This window comes from Euprymna scolopes, chromosome 15 (genome assembly GCF_053919585.1).
Source record: "Euprymna scolopes isolate OS-2025 chromosome 15, ASM5391958v1, whole genome shotgun sequence".
NCBI lineage: Eukaryota > Metazoa > Mollusca > Cephalopoda > Sepiida > Sepiolidae > Euprymna > Euprymna scolopes.
In genome coordinates this window covers 132,288,794-132,305,833 of record NC_136496.1, presented here as the reverse complement: position 1 = coordinate 132,305,833, position 17,040 = coordinate 132,288,794, and the positions used below count along the sequence as shown (strand labels likewise).

General features: G+C 33.5%; 1 long non-coding RNA gene across 1 annotated transcript in view; it reads left to right on the top strand.

Moving 5' to 3' along the window:
- Positions 1-13,378, top strand: part of LOC145294157 (uncharacterized) — a 74,653-nt gene extending 61,275 nt beyond the window's left edge. The window contains exon 3 of the long non-coding RNA XR_013869840.1: positions 13,256-13,378. This is a non-coding gene — a long non-coding RNA (uncharacterized LOC145294157). The remainder of the gene's footprint in view (positions 1-13,255) is intronic.
- The last annotated feature ends 3,662 nt before the right edge of the window (positions 13,379-17,040 follow it).

Sequence of the window (17,040 nt, the reverse complement as noted above, 5' to 3'; positions counted from 1 at the left end):
ATTACTCTCTTACAATTATTTCTAGCTTCTATATACTTCTGTTTGTTTGAACTGGACTTATGTCAGTTGAATCTGCAGAACGTATGCTGCCGTTAAGCAATGGCAGCTGCACAAGCAGAAGTAAACCATTGGAGAGAGTGGTGCATGCTATAGAAGTTCCATTTGGGAACATGTGCTTCAATTGCAGTTTTGAACCATTCAGTGGTCTCATTTGCACACTGTTCCGCTGGAAGAGAAAAGATATTTTACCATGGGGCATCTCTAATGAGTTCCCTGATGGCTTCTCAGTCAGCCTTTTTGTAATACCTCGTTGTTTTGAGTAGTGGGTCTTCAGTTTTAGGGCGAGAATTTAGGGAGCTTTCTACCATTATCACAGCATGATCAGCATTCCCGAGTGGGCTGTGGGCATTTGTTGTACAATCATCAGGAAGCGTTGTCAGAAAGAGATCTAGAAGTGAGGCATGTTGATCTTGCTGGTCTGGGAAACGTGTCAGAAATGTAACCGTCTGAGATAGGGAATGGGATATAGAGAAGCTGTGTGTTATGCTACCAGCTACGTCTGTGTAATTAGAGAATCCAAGCCAGTTACTGTAATGGACATTGAAGTCGCTAAATACATGTACTTGTGCGCTAGTATCGAGGGAGAGTGCTATATCTATGCTGTCAGAGACTTTGTTTATTGGGGTACAGTCCTGTGTTGAGGGAGAGCGGTAGAGAAAATACAAGTAGCTAATATTATATTGCATATTTAGTCTGAAGCACATAAAAGCCTGGTCGTCTTATTCTAGTTTTATTAGACCTTATCCTCACACATTTTAATCTGAAACTAGATATCATAGTAGTTAGTGATGCTAGTCAATACGGTATAGATGCATGCCTGCTATATAAGATGCTAGATGAGTTGAAAATAAACAATTGCCTATGCATCCAGAACACTGCACCTAACCAAAAAACAGTACTCACAGATACAGAAGGAGGGTCTCAGCATTATCTATGAAGTCTCAAAATTTCATCATTACCTGCAAGGTAGGCATTTTACACTGCAAACAGATAATAAGCACCTTCTAACGATTTTCGGGTAAAAAAGGACGACCCACATTTACTGCCAACTGTTTACTAAGATGGAGAACCAGTTTATTGAATTATGATTTTAATCTGGAATTCTTATCAAAGATTATCGTGCATGTGGATGGGCTGTCTAGGCTAATTCCAGCCCAAAAGAAACCCCTGGAGGACTCAGTAATTGCTGCATTGTGGATAAACAGTGAGACGGTGATTCACAATACAATTCGGGAATTACCAGTGACTCTTCAAGAAATTAAGACTGAAGTGGCAAATGGTCAATTTATTAAGAGTATAAAGCAGAAATTGAAACAAGAAATCATTATTCCAAAAGCGCTGCAAAAGAGAATACCCCCCAAAAAACAAAACTTCCACATGGGTCATCCTGGCACCAACAGAATGAAATGTCTGATGTGTAGCTTCATTTACTGGCCATCCATGGACCAAGATATAACTAATATGGTTGCAGCATGTAAAGGTTGTCTTTTGGCTGCAAAAGCATGACCAATTGTCCACAAATCCTGGCCAAAATCCAAATACTCATGATCCAAGATACATATAGATTTTATGGAACAACTGGATGAATTCTATTACTTGATAGTGGTGAATAGTTTTTCAAATGGTCAGAGGTGCTAAGATCCAGGAAACCCACCGTAGTGGTAAGCATTAATTTCTTACATGCGTTTTTTGCTTGTTTTGGTGTTGTTGATTGCCTGGTGTGTGATAATGCAACTCAATTTACTTCTTCAGAGCTCCAAGAATTTTGAGCGACATATCAGATAAAACGTTTTACAACCCCACAATATCATCTGAGAAATAATGGCCAAGCAGAGAGCTTTGAGGGCATCCTAAAAAGGGCGTTAATGAAGGCTTATGGATCACTTATGGTAAAAGCTCTACAGCAGATTTTTCAAATATACAGGATTACGGCAAACCCTAACACCCTAGCAGGCAAATCATCAGTGGAGGTTATGCTTGGCCGTAAAATCAGATCAGTATTTGAGAAGATGCTACCAAGACAAACCACACATAACGCATCGAAGCACAAAAATTAGGAACTCGTGACTTCTGGAAAATCTACAACAGTGTAGTAAATAATGGGCAATCAACAATTCCCCTACTAACCAACAATCACGAGGTTGTTTGCTCAGCAACTGAAAAGGCTAATCTGCTTGCCAGTCGGTTTGCCTCAAACTCCACACTGGACCCTTCCAACCACCCCCTACCTGACTTTTCTTTGCGGACAGACACCATGTTAGACGATCTAAAAATCACTTCTGTTCAGGTGCATGCTATCATAAAAAACCTTGACACTTCAAAAGCATGTGGACCAGATCACATCCCAGCTATGCTATTAAAGAAGTGCTCAGCCAAAATAGCTCCAGTTCTCTCCAAACTACAACAAATACCTTAATGAATCTTGCTTTCCAGGCTGTTGGAAAACTCCTTCTGTGGTACCAGTATTCAAGAATTCTGGTGAAAGAACTGACCTATCAATTATCGCCCCATTAGCTTCCTCCCACTTTTTGCCAAAATATTTGAGATCATAATTAACCATGCTCTAGTCCATCACCTTAGAGATGCTAAACTTCTGACTGACAAACAATATGGATTTAGACAAGCCCGCTCCACAGCAGACATCCTCACTGTAATCTCTGAACGTATATACCATTCAATGGACAAAGCGGGGGAGGGCAGAACGGTAGCTCTAGATATATCTAAGGCTTTTGACAGATTATGGCATGAGGGTTTCCTCAGGAAAATTAGATCATACGGTATCACTGGTAGAATACTTAACATAATTAAATCCTTCTTAGATAACAGAAAAATTCAGGTTGTCCTCGATGATCGTACATCTAAACAATATGATATAAATGCGGGAGTGCCTCAAGGGTCTATCCTTGGACCTCTCTTGTTCCTAATGTTCATTAATTACCTTCCCGACAAAATTGCCTCTGAGATGGGTATATATGCTAATGACACCACACTCTATAACAGGCACGACAGGAAAACAAATGAACACATATCTAAAGAAATGGCAAAACACTAGAGGATGACTTCCAATCTGTAGTGAAATGGGGACAAAAATGGATGGTCACATTCAATGCTGCCAAGACTAAACTGGGTTCCTTCAATAATTACAAGAAACCTTCTCTGCCACAAATAGCAATAGCCAGTGATTTTTTATCTGAGAGTACATCTTTCAAACTGCTTGGCCTAACGTTCACATGAAACATGAGTTGGAACAATTAGATTGAAAGTATTGCCAGGGCCGCTGTGAAGAAGGTAGGCTTTCTCTACCGTGCTAGAAAACTACTAACACCCGAAAGTATCCTGTACCTCTATAAGCCAACCATTCGCCCATGTATGGAGTATTGCTGTCACATTTGGGCTGGTGCACCTGCTACTAGTCTCTCGCTCCTTGACAAGGTTCAAAAGAGAGTTGCAAATCTGATAGTGCCTGAACTGGCATCTAAGCTTCAGCCTCTGTCCCATCGACGAAATGTTGCACCCCTCTTCTTGTTCTACAAGTATTTTAATGGTGAATGCTCTGGCGAACTGCAGACACTTGTGCATCCACGACGTAGACACCCTTGACAAACCCAACAGGCAGCTAAATCCCACACCCACACAGTAGAGATCCCTAGATGTAAAAGATCTTTCTACTCCAGTAGTTTCTTCCCCAGAACCGCTAGACTCTGGAATTCCATTTCAGGCCCCTGCTTCCCCAACTGTACTGACATGCAGAAGTTCAAGTGTAACGTGAACCAACATCTTGTTGCCCAAATCCCAACATAGTACCCCAGTAGTTGTTGTCCCTGATAGTAGCCCCCTACACCAAAGTGGCAATGTGCCTTGTTTGGAGTGAAAATGCTATAAAAACAATTAAAAAAAAAAAGGAAAACTTCTACGGTACCACTAAAAAATACAATCTTGGAGAGAAAGTGTACTTCAAACATTTTAAAAATGACGTTTAATTTTGGGAACTGGGAAAAGTGATACAAAGAGTTGTAAATGTGATCTATATAATCTAGAGAGCAAAATTCACACACAAAAGGCATGTGAACCAGATACAAAAACATATGACTGAGGACCAAGAAGAGTTGCCTCAGTAATAAGTAGAGCCAATTGAAACCGTCTACGACACGTTTGATATCGAGCCTTCATAAATCACACTACACCACAATGTTCTGGCAGGAAAAGGAAAATCACTGAGCCATTTATGGTCCACCCAAAGAGGAAAAAATACTGATACACCGTTCAGAGTTATCAGCTTGGGAGGGGGATGTTGTAGCGGAACTGATTATGTTAACTACAAATAGATTATTCAAATCTCAATAAATACCGGAAGACTAAGCTGTAAGATGTCAGTCGATATCCAGTGGACCAACCTAAGCTGTTGGTCTGCTACGGCGAACAACCCATCTATTATATGCTTTGCAATATATGTTGTTGCTTTATTTTGGCGTTCTGTTTTTCTTTGCAACCATTAAAAGGGATATAACAATTAGTCTTAACACTAACTCATATAAAAAAAAACTCTTGTTTCATTTCCAACTCTTACACTTATATTTCACACAATGGTTTTTATCCCTTCCTGATAATTAATGCGTATGCTCCCTCTTATTGTTTTGTTTTGGAGAGGGCAGTAAATTTGTATTCTTTTATTTAGAACTTAAACAGGAAATATTGGCTTCCAATGATTGACCTTTCCCCTAAAGGGTTTATTTTCTGCTCTCACTCCTCGATTAATTATTATATTCCGGATGCAGGATTCTTCTGTCAAAATCTTTGTTTAATGGACGATAGTTTTATACCGTGAACCCCCATAAACATTGATTATCATCGAAATGGCTTCTTCTCCCGATATATTCAAAGATTTTTGGAAATAAATTTTTGCATGTTGATCAATTTTCGTTTGTATGCCAGCAAACGGTGTGGCCACATTTGCTACATATTTTATAGGTTATGGTATCCTGTAGGCTCGAATTTTGCCATTTTTTTTTTTTTTTCTGATTACAAGGAAGTTCTTTATTCTGTTTCTAAAAACTGAGAAGAAATACCAAAGAAAATAAATTGTGGTTAAAAATCAGAAATGTATTTAAACATTATTAGTAAATAAAGAAAACAACAAAAAATGAAGTTTTATGATTTTTATTATTTAAATATAACAATAAAATATAAAAAAATCTGTTGTAGATGCCATTTTCAAGGTCGGGGAAGGAAAGCGTTACTAATTTGATCTTGCAACAGGGTAGAACGAAGGTAATGATGACATGTTTCACAGCAATTAACAATCTTTTCTCCCAAATCATTTATTCTTTATCTCTTCAATCAACCATGGAAGACTAGAAAATGTCCTTTGGATCTTTTTTATACAGAATTTCATAAAAAGTTTTCGCTTAGTTAATGTTGCCTTATTTTATTTACCCCTCTGCAGGAGGTTAGACATAAGGTAAGGCGTGGGTTTAATAAAAGCTTTTAAGTTTTCAGTTCATATCGTTAACCACTTAGCCACTGATGAAGAGGTTTGCAAATCAGATGTTCCTTGATGATATCTGGCAAATTCTGCCTCCACATACACAAAGACTTGAAACGGAGCTAATGTGGAGATAAAAATTGAATATCACGGACATTTTTCGTCCTCGATTATATTAAAAGAAATAAATGGAAAATATGATTTGCAACTTAGACACATCTACTGTTATCCCCGCTTTTGGCATTTATAAGTATTTCCCTAAATTCTTGTGTCAATTGATGCTTACCCAGGGGTAACGTCCTGGCAAATGGAGTAAGAGGCGATTTGGGATTCTTGGATTCAAATCCCTTGGCCAGCACTTCTTGCACTGATGATTGCGAAAGCATGAAACATTAGTGTCAACAGATATAAAAATAATTATTAATATTTATAATTAGTCATCTTTTATTTCTTACAGTATTCTCGTCAAATATGGAAAACTAAAACAGGTCTTTCGGATCTCATCCATACAGAATTTCATAAAATCTCTGATGGTTGATAAAATTTTATGTTGAAGAAGTTTGCTAATAATATGTTGCTGAAAGAGGTGTGAAAAATTCTGCCTCCACATAAACACAGTGGTGAAATGGGGTTAACAAAAAAAAAAATATGATAATATCACACACATTTTCTTCGGTTTTGTGAGGGTAGGTTTTATTGGTCTGAATACAAAAGTATTACATTTAAATGGGAAAATAAAACTCAAGCTTTAAAACGTTTTTGTTGAATTTATTTATGGCATAAGATCATAGAATTATTTTAGTTATTTCTCTAAAAAGCCATTGAATGTCATAGAGCTACTTGTAGTCTAATCAATTAACTGAAAAATGGCTCTAAAATTGCAGCTTCTATTCATGATGTAAGCAACCGATAACATGAAATTTACTATTTATTTTTCAGAATCATTCATCCTTTATTTCTACGGGCAAATATAGATAACTAGTAAATGTTTATTGGGGGCTTTCTATACAGAATTTCAGTTGGTTAATGTAGTCTTATCTTTTACAGATGAAAATGTCTGCGAATCTGATGTCCCCTAAGGAGATCTGGAAAATCTTGCCTCTATATACAAATAGTGGTGAAATGGGCTTCACGCAAACATAAAAGATGATATCACAGACATTTTCTTCATTTAATAAGGGCAGGTTTTATTGGATAGCAGCCAAAACATACACAAATATAAAATTTAAATAAGACGTTAGCTTTAAAACAATTTTGTCGAATTTATTTACAGACACTACAGAAATTTCTTTTGATTGAGTCAATAAAACTTTCTTAAAGTATCAGTGAAAGTCATATGGCTTTTTGTAGCTCAATCAGTCAACTTAAAGAGAGCTCTAAAGTTTCTAGTGATAATGTAAGCAGCCAATTGAATGCAATCTCCAATTTATTTTACGAATAACTCGCCCTTTATTTCTACAATCAAGTATGGAAAATTTTTGGAATATATACACAATTTCATAATTTTTCGATTGATTAATGCAGCCTTATCTTTTAAGCATAAAAGGTCTATGAATCTGATGTTCCCTGAAGAGAGCTGAAAAATTCTGCCTACATATACAGTGGTGAAATGAGGCTAACACAGACATAAAAGATGATAAATGTAATTAACATCTTTCACGGTTTTATTCGATAACGTTTCAGAAAATATACTAATTTCATTTAACTATTAGGTTAACGAGAAAGTTCTTGTGGAATTTTAAAATTTGATTTCAAATTATGTATTTTCAAATAAGTTTTCATTATAATACTTTTACTTTATATATGATTTAAAAAAGCGTTTCATGAAATGAATATAAAACCTTCCACAGACTGACTGCCTACGGATACCAAGTTCGAAACAATTTCACTTACAATTGTGATACAATAACATGCCACTTTCGAATCAAAATATTAGATCATCAGATATAATCTAATTTTAAAACGAGAGACTCGCCTTCTAATATAAATAAAACCTGTAGTTTAAATTCTGATAATCACAACTAATAATAAAATTTATTTTTCAAAACCAAGTTAAAATAAAGTTTGTTCATGATGAATTTTACCCTCTTTTCCATGTTTGTTAAAACTATTAACTGGTCCAAGCAATAATGAACCCGGAAATATGCCTGAATAGAAAGGAAATCTTGTAAATAATTGATCATATCATCACCTTTTTATACAAAGTTTTCACATAATCTTTTATCAATAAATAGTGATAATTAGGTACAGGCAAAAATGGGCGGCAAAATTAAGGGGACCTAGTTTTGAAAGCTGATTTATCATAAGTTTTTTGTAGGTTTCCGACTACTTTTTGATTGCATTTGAAAGATTAGAGATTAAATTCAATTTCCTAAAGGGGAAAAATATTTGTACACGTGAAAAAAAAAAGTTATGACAATGTTTTCACGGCTAGCTAACCAATTCAGCTAAATTTGAAGTTAAGTAAATTCATTGTAAAAATCCTTTAAAAGATAAATATTAGTTTTATGGGTCTATTTCAGAGATAATTAGTAAATTAAAGTCCTAAGATATTGAATTAAGTAAAAAAAAACACCTCGTTTATACAAAATACAGCTTAATTAATATCTCAAAAAGCAAGTAATTATGCCGTTCGGCAAAACGCAACTGATAAAAGTTTATGAACAGGAATATACGGAAACCCCAAATTTCAAAATGAAGTAATGATAGTAAAAGGAAGTAGGGGTGTCAGATTTCTTTTTTTCCCCCAGACGTGCATCCATACATTCCTATTCTGAACATTTGTATCAATTTTTATCATTTTTTAATTAAATTATTTTTTATGTTCCTGTTTTTAAATTAATTTTTTTTTAAATTATTGTTTGAGATTATATAAAAATTATGTTATGCTGAAAGTTTCACGTTCTTGCGAGCAAGGAAATTATTAAAAGCTTGCATATAAAAATTATGCGAAATCTGTAATTTAAAAAAAAAGTAGAAATATTTTTGCTATTATAAATGTTTTTGTGTGAAAATATTAAATAAGGAATGCTTAATTCAATAGTAATATCGGTAGTTCGAGAAATTCATTTTTCTTCGAGTTATATCGGATTCATTAATACGGACCTTGGGGCTTTTTCGTAATGTTCCTGTAAAACTTATTTTATTTTTTTATTGTTACAAATTACGATGCTTTATTTATATAAAAAAAAGCAAAAATAAATTCTTGCGTTTTTTATTTACTACTGAAAACCACAACTTTAGTAAAGGTATTTTTTGCTTAAACAAAATAATACATTTCCGCTAAGATTTAAATAAAGATAATTAATTCATTATATTCCGCGATCATTATTTGATAAATACTGAAAATTTCATTAAAATTGGTTAATTCCCTGATTTTTGGTGAATTTTTAAGTAAAGAGAGGGGTCAAAATGTTTATACATTTTGAGCATCGGCATTCATTTTGCCTGTACCTAGTGATAATATAGATACTAAACAATGCTTCTACCTCTAACTTTGAGTTATATTAAGTAATATGTTTTTAAAGAGATTGGTGCATGTCAACAATATGTAGTTTTGATAAGATTTTCATATATATATATATATATATATACATATATATATACATATACTAGCTAGATGGCCGACGTTGCCCAGTCATACAATATGCTTAAACATGATATTTTAATTTATGCAGATTGTGTATCAATCCTCGATTACAAGGAATAATTTTCCCAGGGGACTAATTCACAAAAAAAAAATTAAAAAAAATAAAAAGATAAGAATGATAATATCGCTCATCAAATTCCGTCTGTGTTTGTTTACAATATCATGTCAGCTGTTAGTTGGGCTTGACGACGAATGCTCTGAAAAAGGCACTTCTGATTAATGTTTAGTTTTTAAATATGCAAAAGGAAAAAGTGATTAGCAGCGATTTTAAATAGTACCTCTTCTTTTATAGTAAATTGAACTCATTGATAAGAAAAATTAAAATAAAATGGTGAAGTTCATGAAGGCTTAAACAGGAAATCATTCGATCTGTAGTCGAATGCTCTACCACTAACTTATACGTCCAGATGTCAATAACTCTATTTTTTATAAGAACAAATACTTTGTTAAGATTTTATTATCTCCCTTGTAAAAATTCTTCTTTATAGATGAGAAAAAAAAACTGTTTTAGGATTGGACTATTGATTTTCGATACTTATCGGATGAATTTCCATACAATACATATCTAAAAACATTGCCAGACATATAAATTAGATTTGTGTGAAATTTGTAAAAAATACGCACAGCAGTTTTGGAACTTATAAGAAATGAACTCACACACAGATACACAAAGGGACTTTGATATAATAGTATGTGTGTGTGGGGTGGGTGGGTTTATATATATATATATATATAAAATATATTTTAGTCATCGACATACAGACCTGTTTCGTTGTTTCACAACTCATCAGTGCCGCTAGACTAACACCTCTCCCAAGCCGAGGATCGAACCTAGAACCGTCGTGATGACAGTCGGCAGTCCTACCCCCTGACTACGGAATCGGTGGCCGAAATTAAACTGTCGGTATGCGTATTTAAATAAACATCCGTCCGCTACTCGTAGAGGGCTCAAACGTTTTGTTTGTAAACAAATTGCGAGCTTCGCATTATTTCAGCTAAATTAAGTAGCGAGTAAGATAATTTACGAGAGTGCTTTACCAAAGAGGGGAGCTTTATAAAATATATTTTAGTCATCGACATACAGACCTGTTTCGTTGTTTCACAACTCATCAGTGCCGCTAGACTAACACCTCTCCCAAGCCGAGGATCGAACCTAGAACAGTCGTGATGACAGTCGGCAGTCCTACCCCCTGACTACGGAATCGGTGGCCGAAATTAAACTGTCGGAATGCGTATTTAAATAAACATCCGTCCGCTACTCGTAGAGGGCTCAAACGTATTGTTTGTAAACAAATTGCGAGCTTCGCATTATTTCAGCTAAATTAAGTAGCGAGTAAGATAATTTACGAGAGTGCTCTACCAAAGAGGGGAGCTTTATAAAATATATTTTAGTCATCGACATACAGACCTGTTTCGTTGTTTCACAACTCATCAGTGCCGCTAGACTAACACCTCTCCCAAGCCGAGGATCGAACCTAGAACCGTCGTGATGACAGTCGGCAGTCCTACCCCCTGACTATAGTAGGTGATGAAAATATATTTATGGCAATCAAGCTATACAGTGGCTTCCACGTATGGAATCGTATCATGACATATACTTTAGTTAAAAATATTAATATTTTCCACTAATAATAAAATATAAAACAACAGTATAATTTCAAAGATTGTAAAGGAAAATCATTAGATTTCAAATTCAATTTTTATATTTGAAAATATTTTTTGTTGTTTAAGATCGATTTGTTTTTCCAATTTCTATACATTTGAATCCGACAATCCTGGACAACGGACACAAATGATTGACATTCAGTACGACATATATAAATAAAAACACATTGAAAATGAAATCAAGTAATTGCTTGAATGACTATATAGTTACACAGAAAAGGAATTGTTTCTAATAATGCTTGTTTTAGCAACATAACCCCAAAAGTAGCTTTGTCAAAGAGGTGCTGACTATCCCCGTTTTATTGGGGAAATATACATTCGTTCACTTTTTTACAGATATTCACAATCAAAACTCACAGATTTGTTAATTTAGTGAATTATAGTAAAAAGTTTTTTCATCTAAATCTTATTGGAACCATATACATCCATTAAACATTTTACAGATAATCACAATAAAAAATCACATATTTTTGAATTTAGTGAATTTAATGAAAAGTTTTTTCACCATTTATATGCTTTCAAAGAAAATCTCTATTAAAAATATAAATTGAATTTTTTCACATTTCTATGATCGACAGATTATATCAACAGTAAATTCATCAGCTGTCTCGTGGCTAACACCGACCCATCTGATAGCACAACGCTGCAAACATCTCGAAAGCCGGATCCGGAAGTTTTTTTTTTCACATTTCTATGTTCACCTGATTTAATCAACAGTCAATCCATCCCCGTTACGTATCCTAACTTCATGACTCACTCCAACCTATCTACTGGCACAACATAGCAAACGGTAACGTCTAGAAAGCAGATACTGGAAGGAACAAACTCGGATCAGAAAAGGAAACAATACCAAACTGAAAGCGAGTAAACAGAAAAAGAATTGACTCTAAAAAATTTTGTTTTAGCTACGTGGCTCGGAATATACAGCTTTGACAAAAACATGCTCACTCTTTAAATTTTATGGGAAAAATATACATCCATTAAACATTTTACAGATGATCACAAATAAAAAATCACATATTTCTGAATTTAGTGAATTTTAATGAAAAGTTTTTTATTTCTTTATATGCTTTTAAAGATAATCTCTATAAAAATCTAAAATGATTTTTTTTCACATTTCTATGATCGACAGATTACATCAACAGTAAATTCATCAGCTGTTTCGTTGCTCACGCCGACCCATCTGCTGGCACAACACATAAACTATAACATTTAGAAAGCTGGTACCAAAAGGAACAATTTTGGATCAGAACAGGAAACAATACCGAATTGAAAGCAAGTACACAGAAAAAAGAATTGACTCTAAAAACATTTGTTTACGTGACTCACAAAGTACAGCTTTGCCAAAAAAAAATGTGCTCACACTTCACGCCAAGCCATCTGCTGGAACAACACAGCAAACATAGCAAAAGCTGGTACTGTAAGTTTTTTTTTTGATTTCTATGTTCACCAGATTCAATCAACAATCAACCTATCCCCGTTACGTCATCTACCTTCGTGACTCCCTGCAACCTATCTGCTGTAACATCTAGAAAGCGGGTACTGAAGGGGACAAACTAGAATCAGAATAAGAAACTGAAAGTGAGTACACAGAGAAAGAATTGAGTCTAAAAAAAAAATTGTTTTAGCTACATGTCTGGGAAAGTACAGCTTTGCCAAAAAGGTGCTCACTCTCCAAATCTTATTGGAAAATATACATCCATTAAACATTTTATAGATAATCACAGTCAAAAATCACATATTTTTGAATTTAGTGAATTTAATGAAAAGTTTTTTCATCTTTTTATATGCTTTCAAAGAAAATCTCTATTAAAAATCTAAAATAAATTTTTATCACATTTCTATGATCGACTAATTACATCAACAGTAAATTCATGAGCTGTCTCGTGGCTCACACCAACCAATTTGCTGGCAGAACACAGCAAACATCTCAAAAGCCAGTACCGGAAGTTTTTTTTCCTCATTTCTATGTTCACCAGATTCAATCAACAATCAATCCATCCCCATTACGTCTCCTATCTTCGTGACTTCCTCTAACCTATCTGCCGGCACAACACAGCAAACTGTAACATCTAGAAAGCAGGTACTGGAAGAAACAAAATTGGATCGGAAATGGAAACGATACCGAACTGAAAGCAAGTACACAGAAAACAAATTTACTCTAAAAACCATTTGTTTCAGCTACATAGTTCGGAACGTACAGCTTTGCTAAAAAGGTGCTCACTGTCCAAATCTTATTGAAAAAATATACACCCATTAAACATTTTACAGATAATCACAGTCAAAAATCATAAATTTTAGAATTTAGTGAATTTTAATGAGAATTTATGTCATCTTTTTATATCCTTTTTTTATTAAAAATCTAAAATTAATGTTTTGCACATTTCATTGTTTGCCAGATTACGTCAACAGTATATTCATGAGCTATTACGTCTCCCACATTCTGATTCACTCCGACCCATTTGCCAGCACAGCACAGTAAACATCTCCAAAGCTGGTACTGAAAATGCCCAAACTCAGCTCGGAAAAGGAAACTATTGCTATCCGAGAGGATCAGTCCTGTAAGTAATTGATCATATCTTAACATGTTTTACACATATTCACTTGCCTTTTCTCAAAATTCCCTGTTCTCGTAAATCAAAAGAACTTGTATTACTTGTACAATTATATACATGTATACATATATATATATATATATATATATATATATATATATATATATATATATATATATATATATATATATATATATATATATAGTGTATGTCCCTATATCAGTAATTCTGACATATTTTTTCACAAATTGCCAAGATGAAATAGTCCCAATTAAAAAAATTGGAATTTTCAGCAATAAAAACTTATTCATTTATTCTCTTTGGCTAGATTAAAATTAACGGAACTTTCAACATTCTTCTTGTATTAATTTATAACTATTTATATTGTCTGAATATGAATATGAGCAAAAATGGCTGCCAGAACAAAGACATGAGGTTGAGTCCTCTGTGACTTTTTTCTTCTTGCAGCATTATATTGTCAGCATTTTTTCTATCTAAACAAAGAATTTCTGATCACAATCCGAGAGGATGAATCCTGTAATTAAATGAATATATCTTCACCTGCTTCACACAGGTTCACTTGTCTTATCTCAAAATTCCATGTTCTGTTATATATATATATATATATATATATATATATATATATATATATATATATATATATATATATATATACGTTTTATTTTTTATTACCATTTTATTTCTGTTTAGTTACATTATTATTTCAGCTACGTGACCGTTTTTTGGCTGTTATGTAGCCTCCTCAGACTTTACAGAAATGTTCGTTTATGGTGGAATGAAAGAATGAATGATGTCAGGGTGCGAGAAAAGCGGAAAGAGAAAAGAGAGAAGGTGGGAGGGGGGTGCTTGGTAGGTCGGTAGTACTTTAGCTTTGGACTTCAAGAACATTAGGTGGTTGTGGGGGGTCTGGGAAGTTCATTTGTGGTGTGGCTAAAAACATAGGGATATATGGAGGGGGAGGGAGATATGTAGGGGTAAGAAGAGGGGGGTTACTTTAAATTTCTGGTTCTAAGGTTTAGGTTGTTGGCGTCTCATTAGTCAGATAATTTCTTGGTAAGTATGTCTTGACCTGTTGGGTGTTCTCTTAGGCTGGGAGGCGGGGGGGGGCTACGATTCGGTTTATCTATTTGATTTTTATTTGTTGTTAAGTGCTTTGAGAAGGTAAGTCTGGGGCCATACGTGCGAGCACACACATGTGCGCATACGTATATATTAAATTCATTCATACAAACAAACGGCTACATATGTGCATATATGTTTTCATGTTGTAATTTTCCGTTTCAGAGAAATCACGTTGTCAGGCCAAGGATATCACTTGAAAAATATGTTCAAGATACAAAACTATTTATACCAAATATTCATCTCAGGATGAGTACCAGAATATGTGCGGAGATGGTGTATATGCTTGGGAGATTATATTTTACGAGGAAATACAGGGTAATAATGGCCACTTTATATATATATATATATATATATATATATATATATATACATGAGAGTAATAATTTTAAAAGTAACTGACTTTGTTGGTATTTTTATCTTATATCAATATAACAAATAATAAGGACATAGATGTAGGTGACATAGGCCTGCATAGAGACGATAAGTTGATTATTGTCAGAGATGCTACAAAGTTAAAATGCGATAGAGTGAGAAGAACTATCCATAGAGAAATGATTAATTTTAGCCTCAGGGTAGAGATAAATAGAAACTTAAAACAAGTCAACTTCCTTGATCTAACACTTTACTGAGAAAAAATGTCTTTAAACCCTATATGAAGGATAATACTAATCCTATCTATATAAATCCACAACCACCTATTATCTATTATGAAGCATATACTATTTACAGTTGAAAGTAGAATAAGCAATAACTCAACTAACAAAGTAATATTTAATAGTTACAAGAATATTCAAAATGCAGCACCTAAAAATAGTGGATATAAAAATGTAGATATTAAATATAAACATGCTTATACTAACAAGTGTAGGTTTAGAAATCGTAATAGGAAAGTGATTTCGTTTTCATCTCCCTTTAATATAATGTTAAAAACAAAACATAGTAATAAATTTTTACAACTTATAAATAAACATTTCCAACCAGGAAATATGCTACATAAGATTTTTAATAGAAATACTTTAAAATTAAGCTATAGCTTTTTTGGTAGACACATGTTGTTTCAGTGAATAATATACTTCTAGGAAATGAAATCAAACTACCACTATATATATATATATATATATATATATATATATATATATATATATATATATATATATATATATATATATATATATATATAGACTTGTATGTAATATACTGAGTTCGTGTAATCCAGTAAATTTTCATATATCAATAAGTTTTAAGCAGTGGCGGCTCGTGCCTAAGATTAGTGGGGGTGCTGTTATAAAGAAAACACCTATTTTTTTTAATATTGTGTAAAAATAAAACAAACATAAAATTATACATAATTTATACGTATGCACACGTATAAAAATACAATAACTTAAAGGAATCCTAAATAGATGTAAATATTTTACTTATTACATTCATTTGAAAGTAAACTCCATTCTTCTTGTTTTAATTTGTGAGAAAAGATTGGTAATTTTCTCCTTAACTTCTGAATGACTGCTGAAGAACTTTTTTATCAATTGAAAGCACTGCAAGTTCATTTAGTCTTTCGCAACCCATGGTGTTCCTTAGAAAAGTTTTTATTCTTTTCAGAGTTGAAAAACAACGTTCTATCTCTTATGTAGTCATGGGAATTGTCAAGATAATTTTTATGGGTTTTGTGATTTCACTAAGAACATCGTTTAAATTGTTTTCCAAAATAAATTTCAGGAGATCAATTACTTTGCAATACTCATGGATATCTGACCTACTATAAAATATTTCTAGCTCAGTTTCAAACTTTTCTTTGTCAATCATGGAATATGCTTCAGTTGTCAAGGATATCTCTTCTGTAGGTAGTTTTTTTTTTCTTCTTAAAACTAGCAAAGCTTATCTTGTAAAACAATTTAGCAAGTATTAAATGTTTAGTTGAAGAATATCTGTCCGTTATATCAACAGATATATAGTCACACAGTTCTTTAGCTTCGCCCTTGAGTGTTTGTGAAGAATTTTCACAGTATTTGGTGTTTCTTATCTCTAAAATAGCAGTTTTGAAATTTGTTATGTATTCATTGACTTTATATATGCTAATTTCCCGAGAAATAATTTCAACATGAGACATAATTTTATGAAATAACTCAAACCAAAATATGAAATTTTCATCGTTCAAATATTTCAGAATTCCTATCGCTTCTGCAACGGTCTCATCTACATATGATGTTGACTGAATTTCAGTGACAGTTTTTTTATGCTTGAACATTTTCATGAACTCTATTTATGTATGTTAAAGTTCCACCTTGTGGCGGATACATGTAGAATGCTTACATCCAGATGCTTCTTGAAAAATGGACAGACGCTGTGGTGATCTAGAAAAGAAAGTCGGAATAGCCAAAATGTTAGAGATAAATATTCTAGCATTTCGTGTAATGCTTGCTGCATTTCTCATTATTAAATTAAGTTGATGCGCATAGCAGTGAGTGAAATGCGCATTACTATAA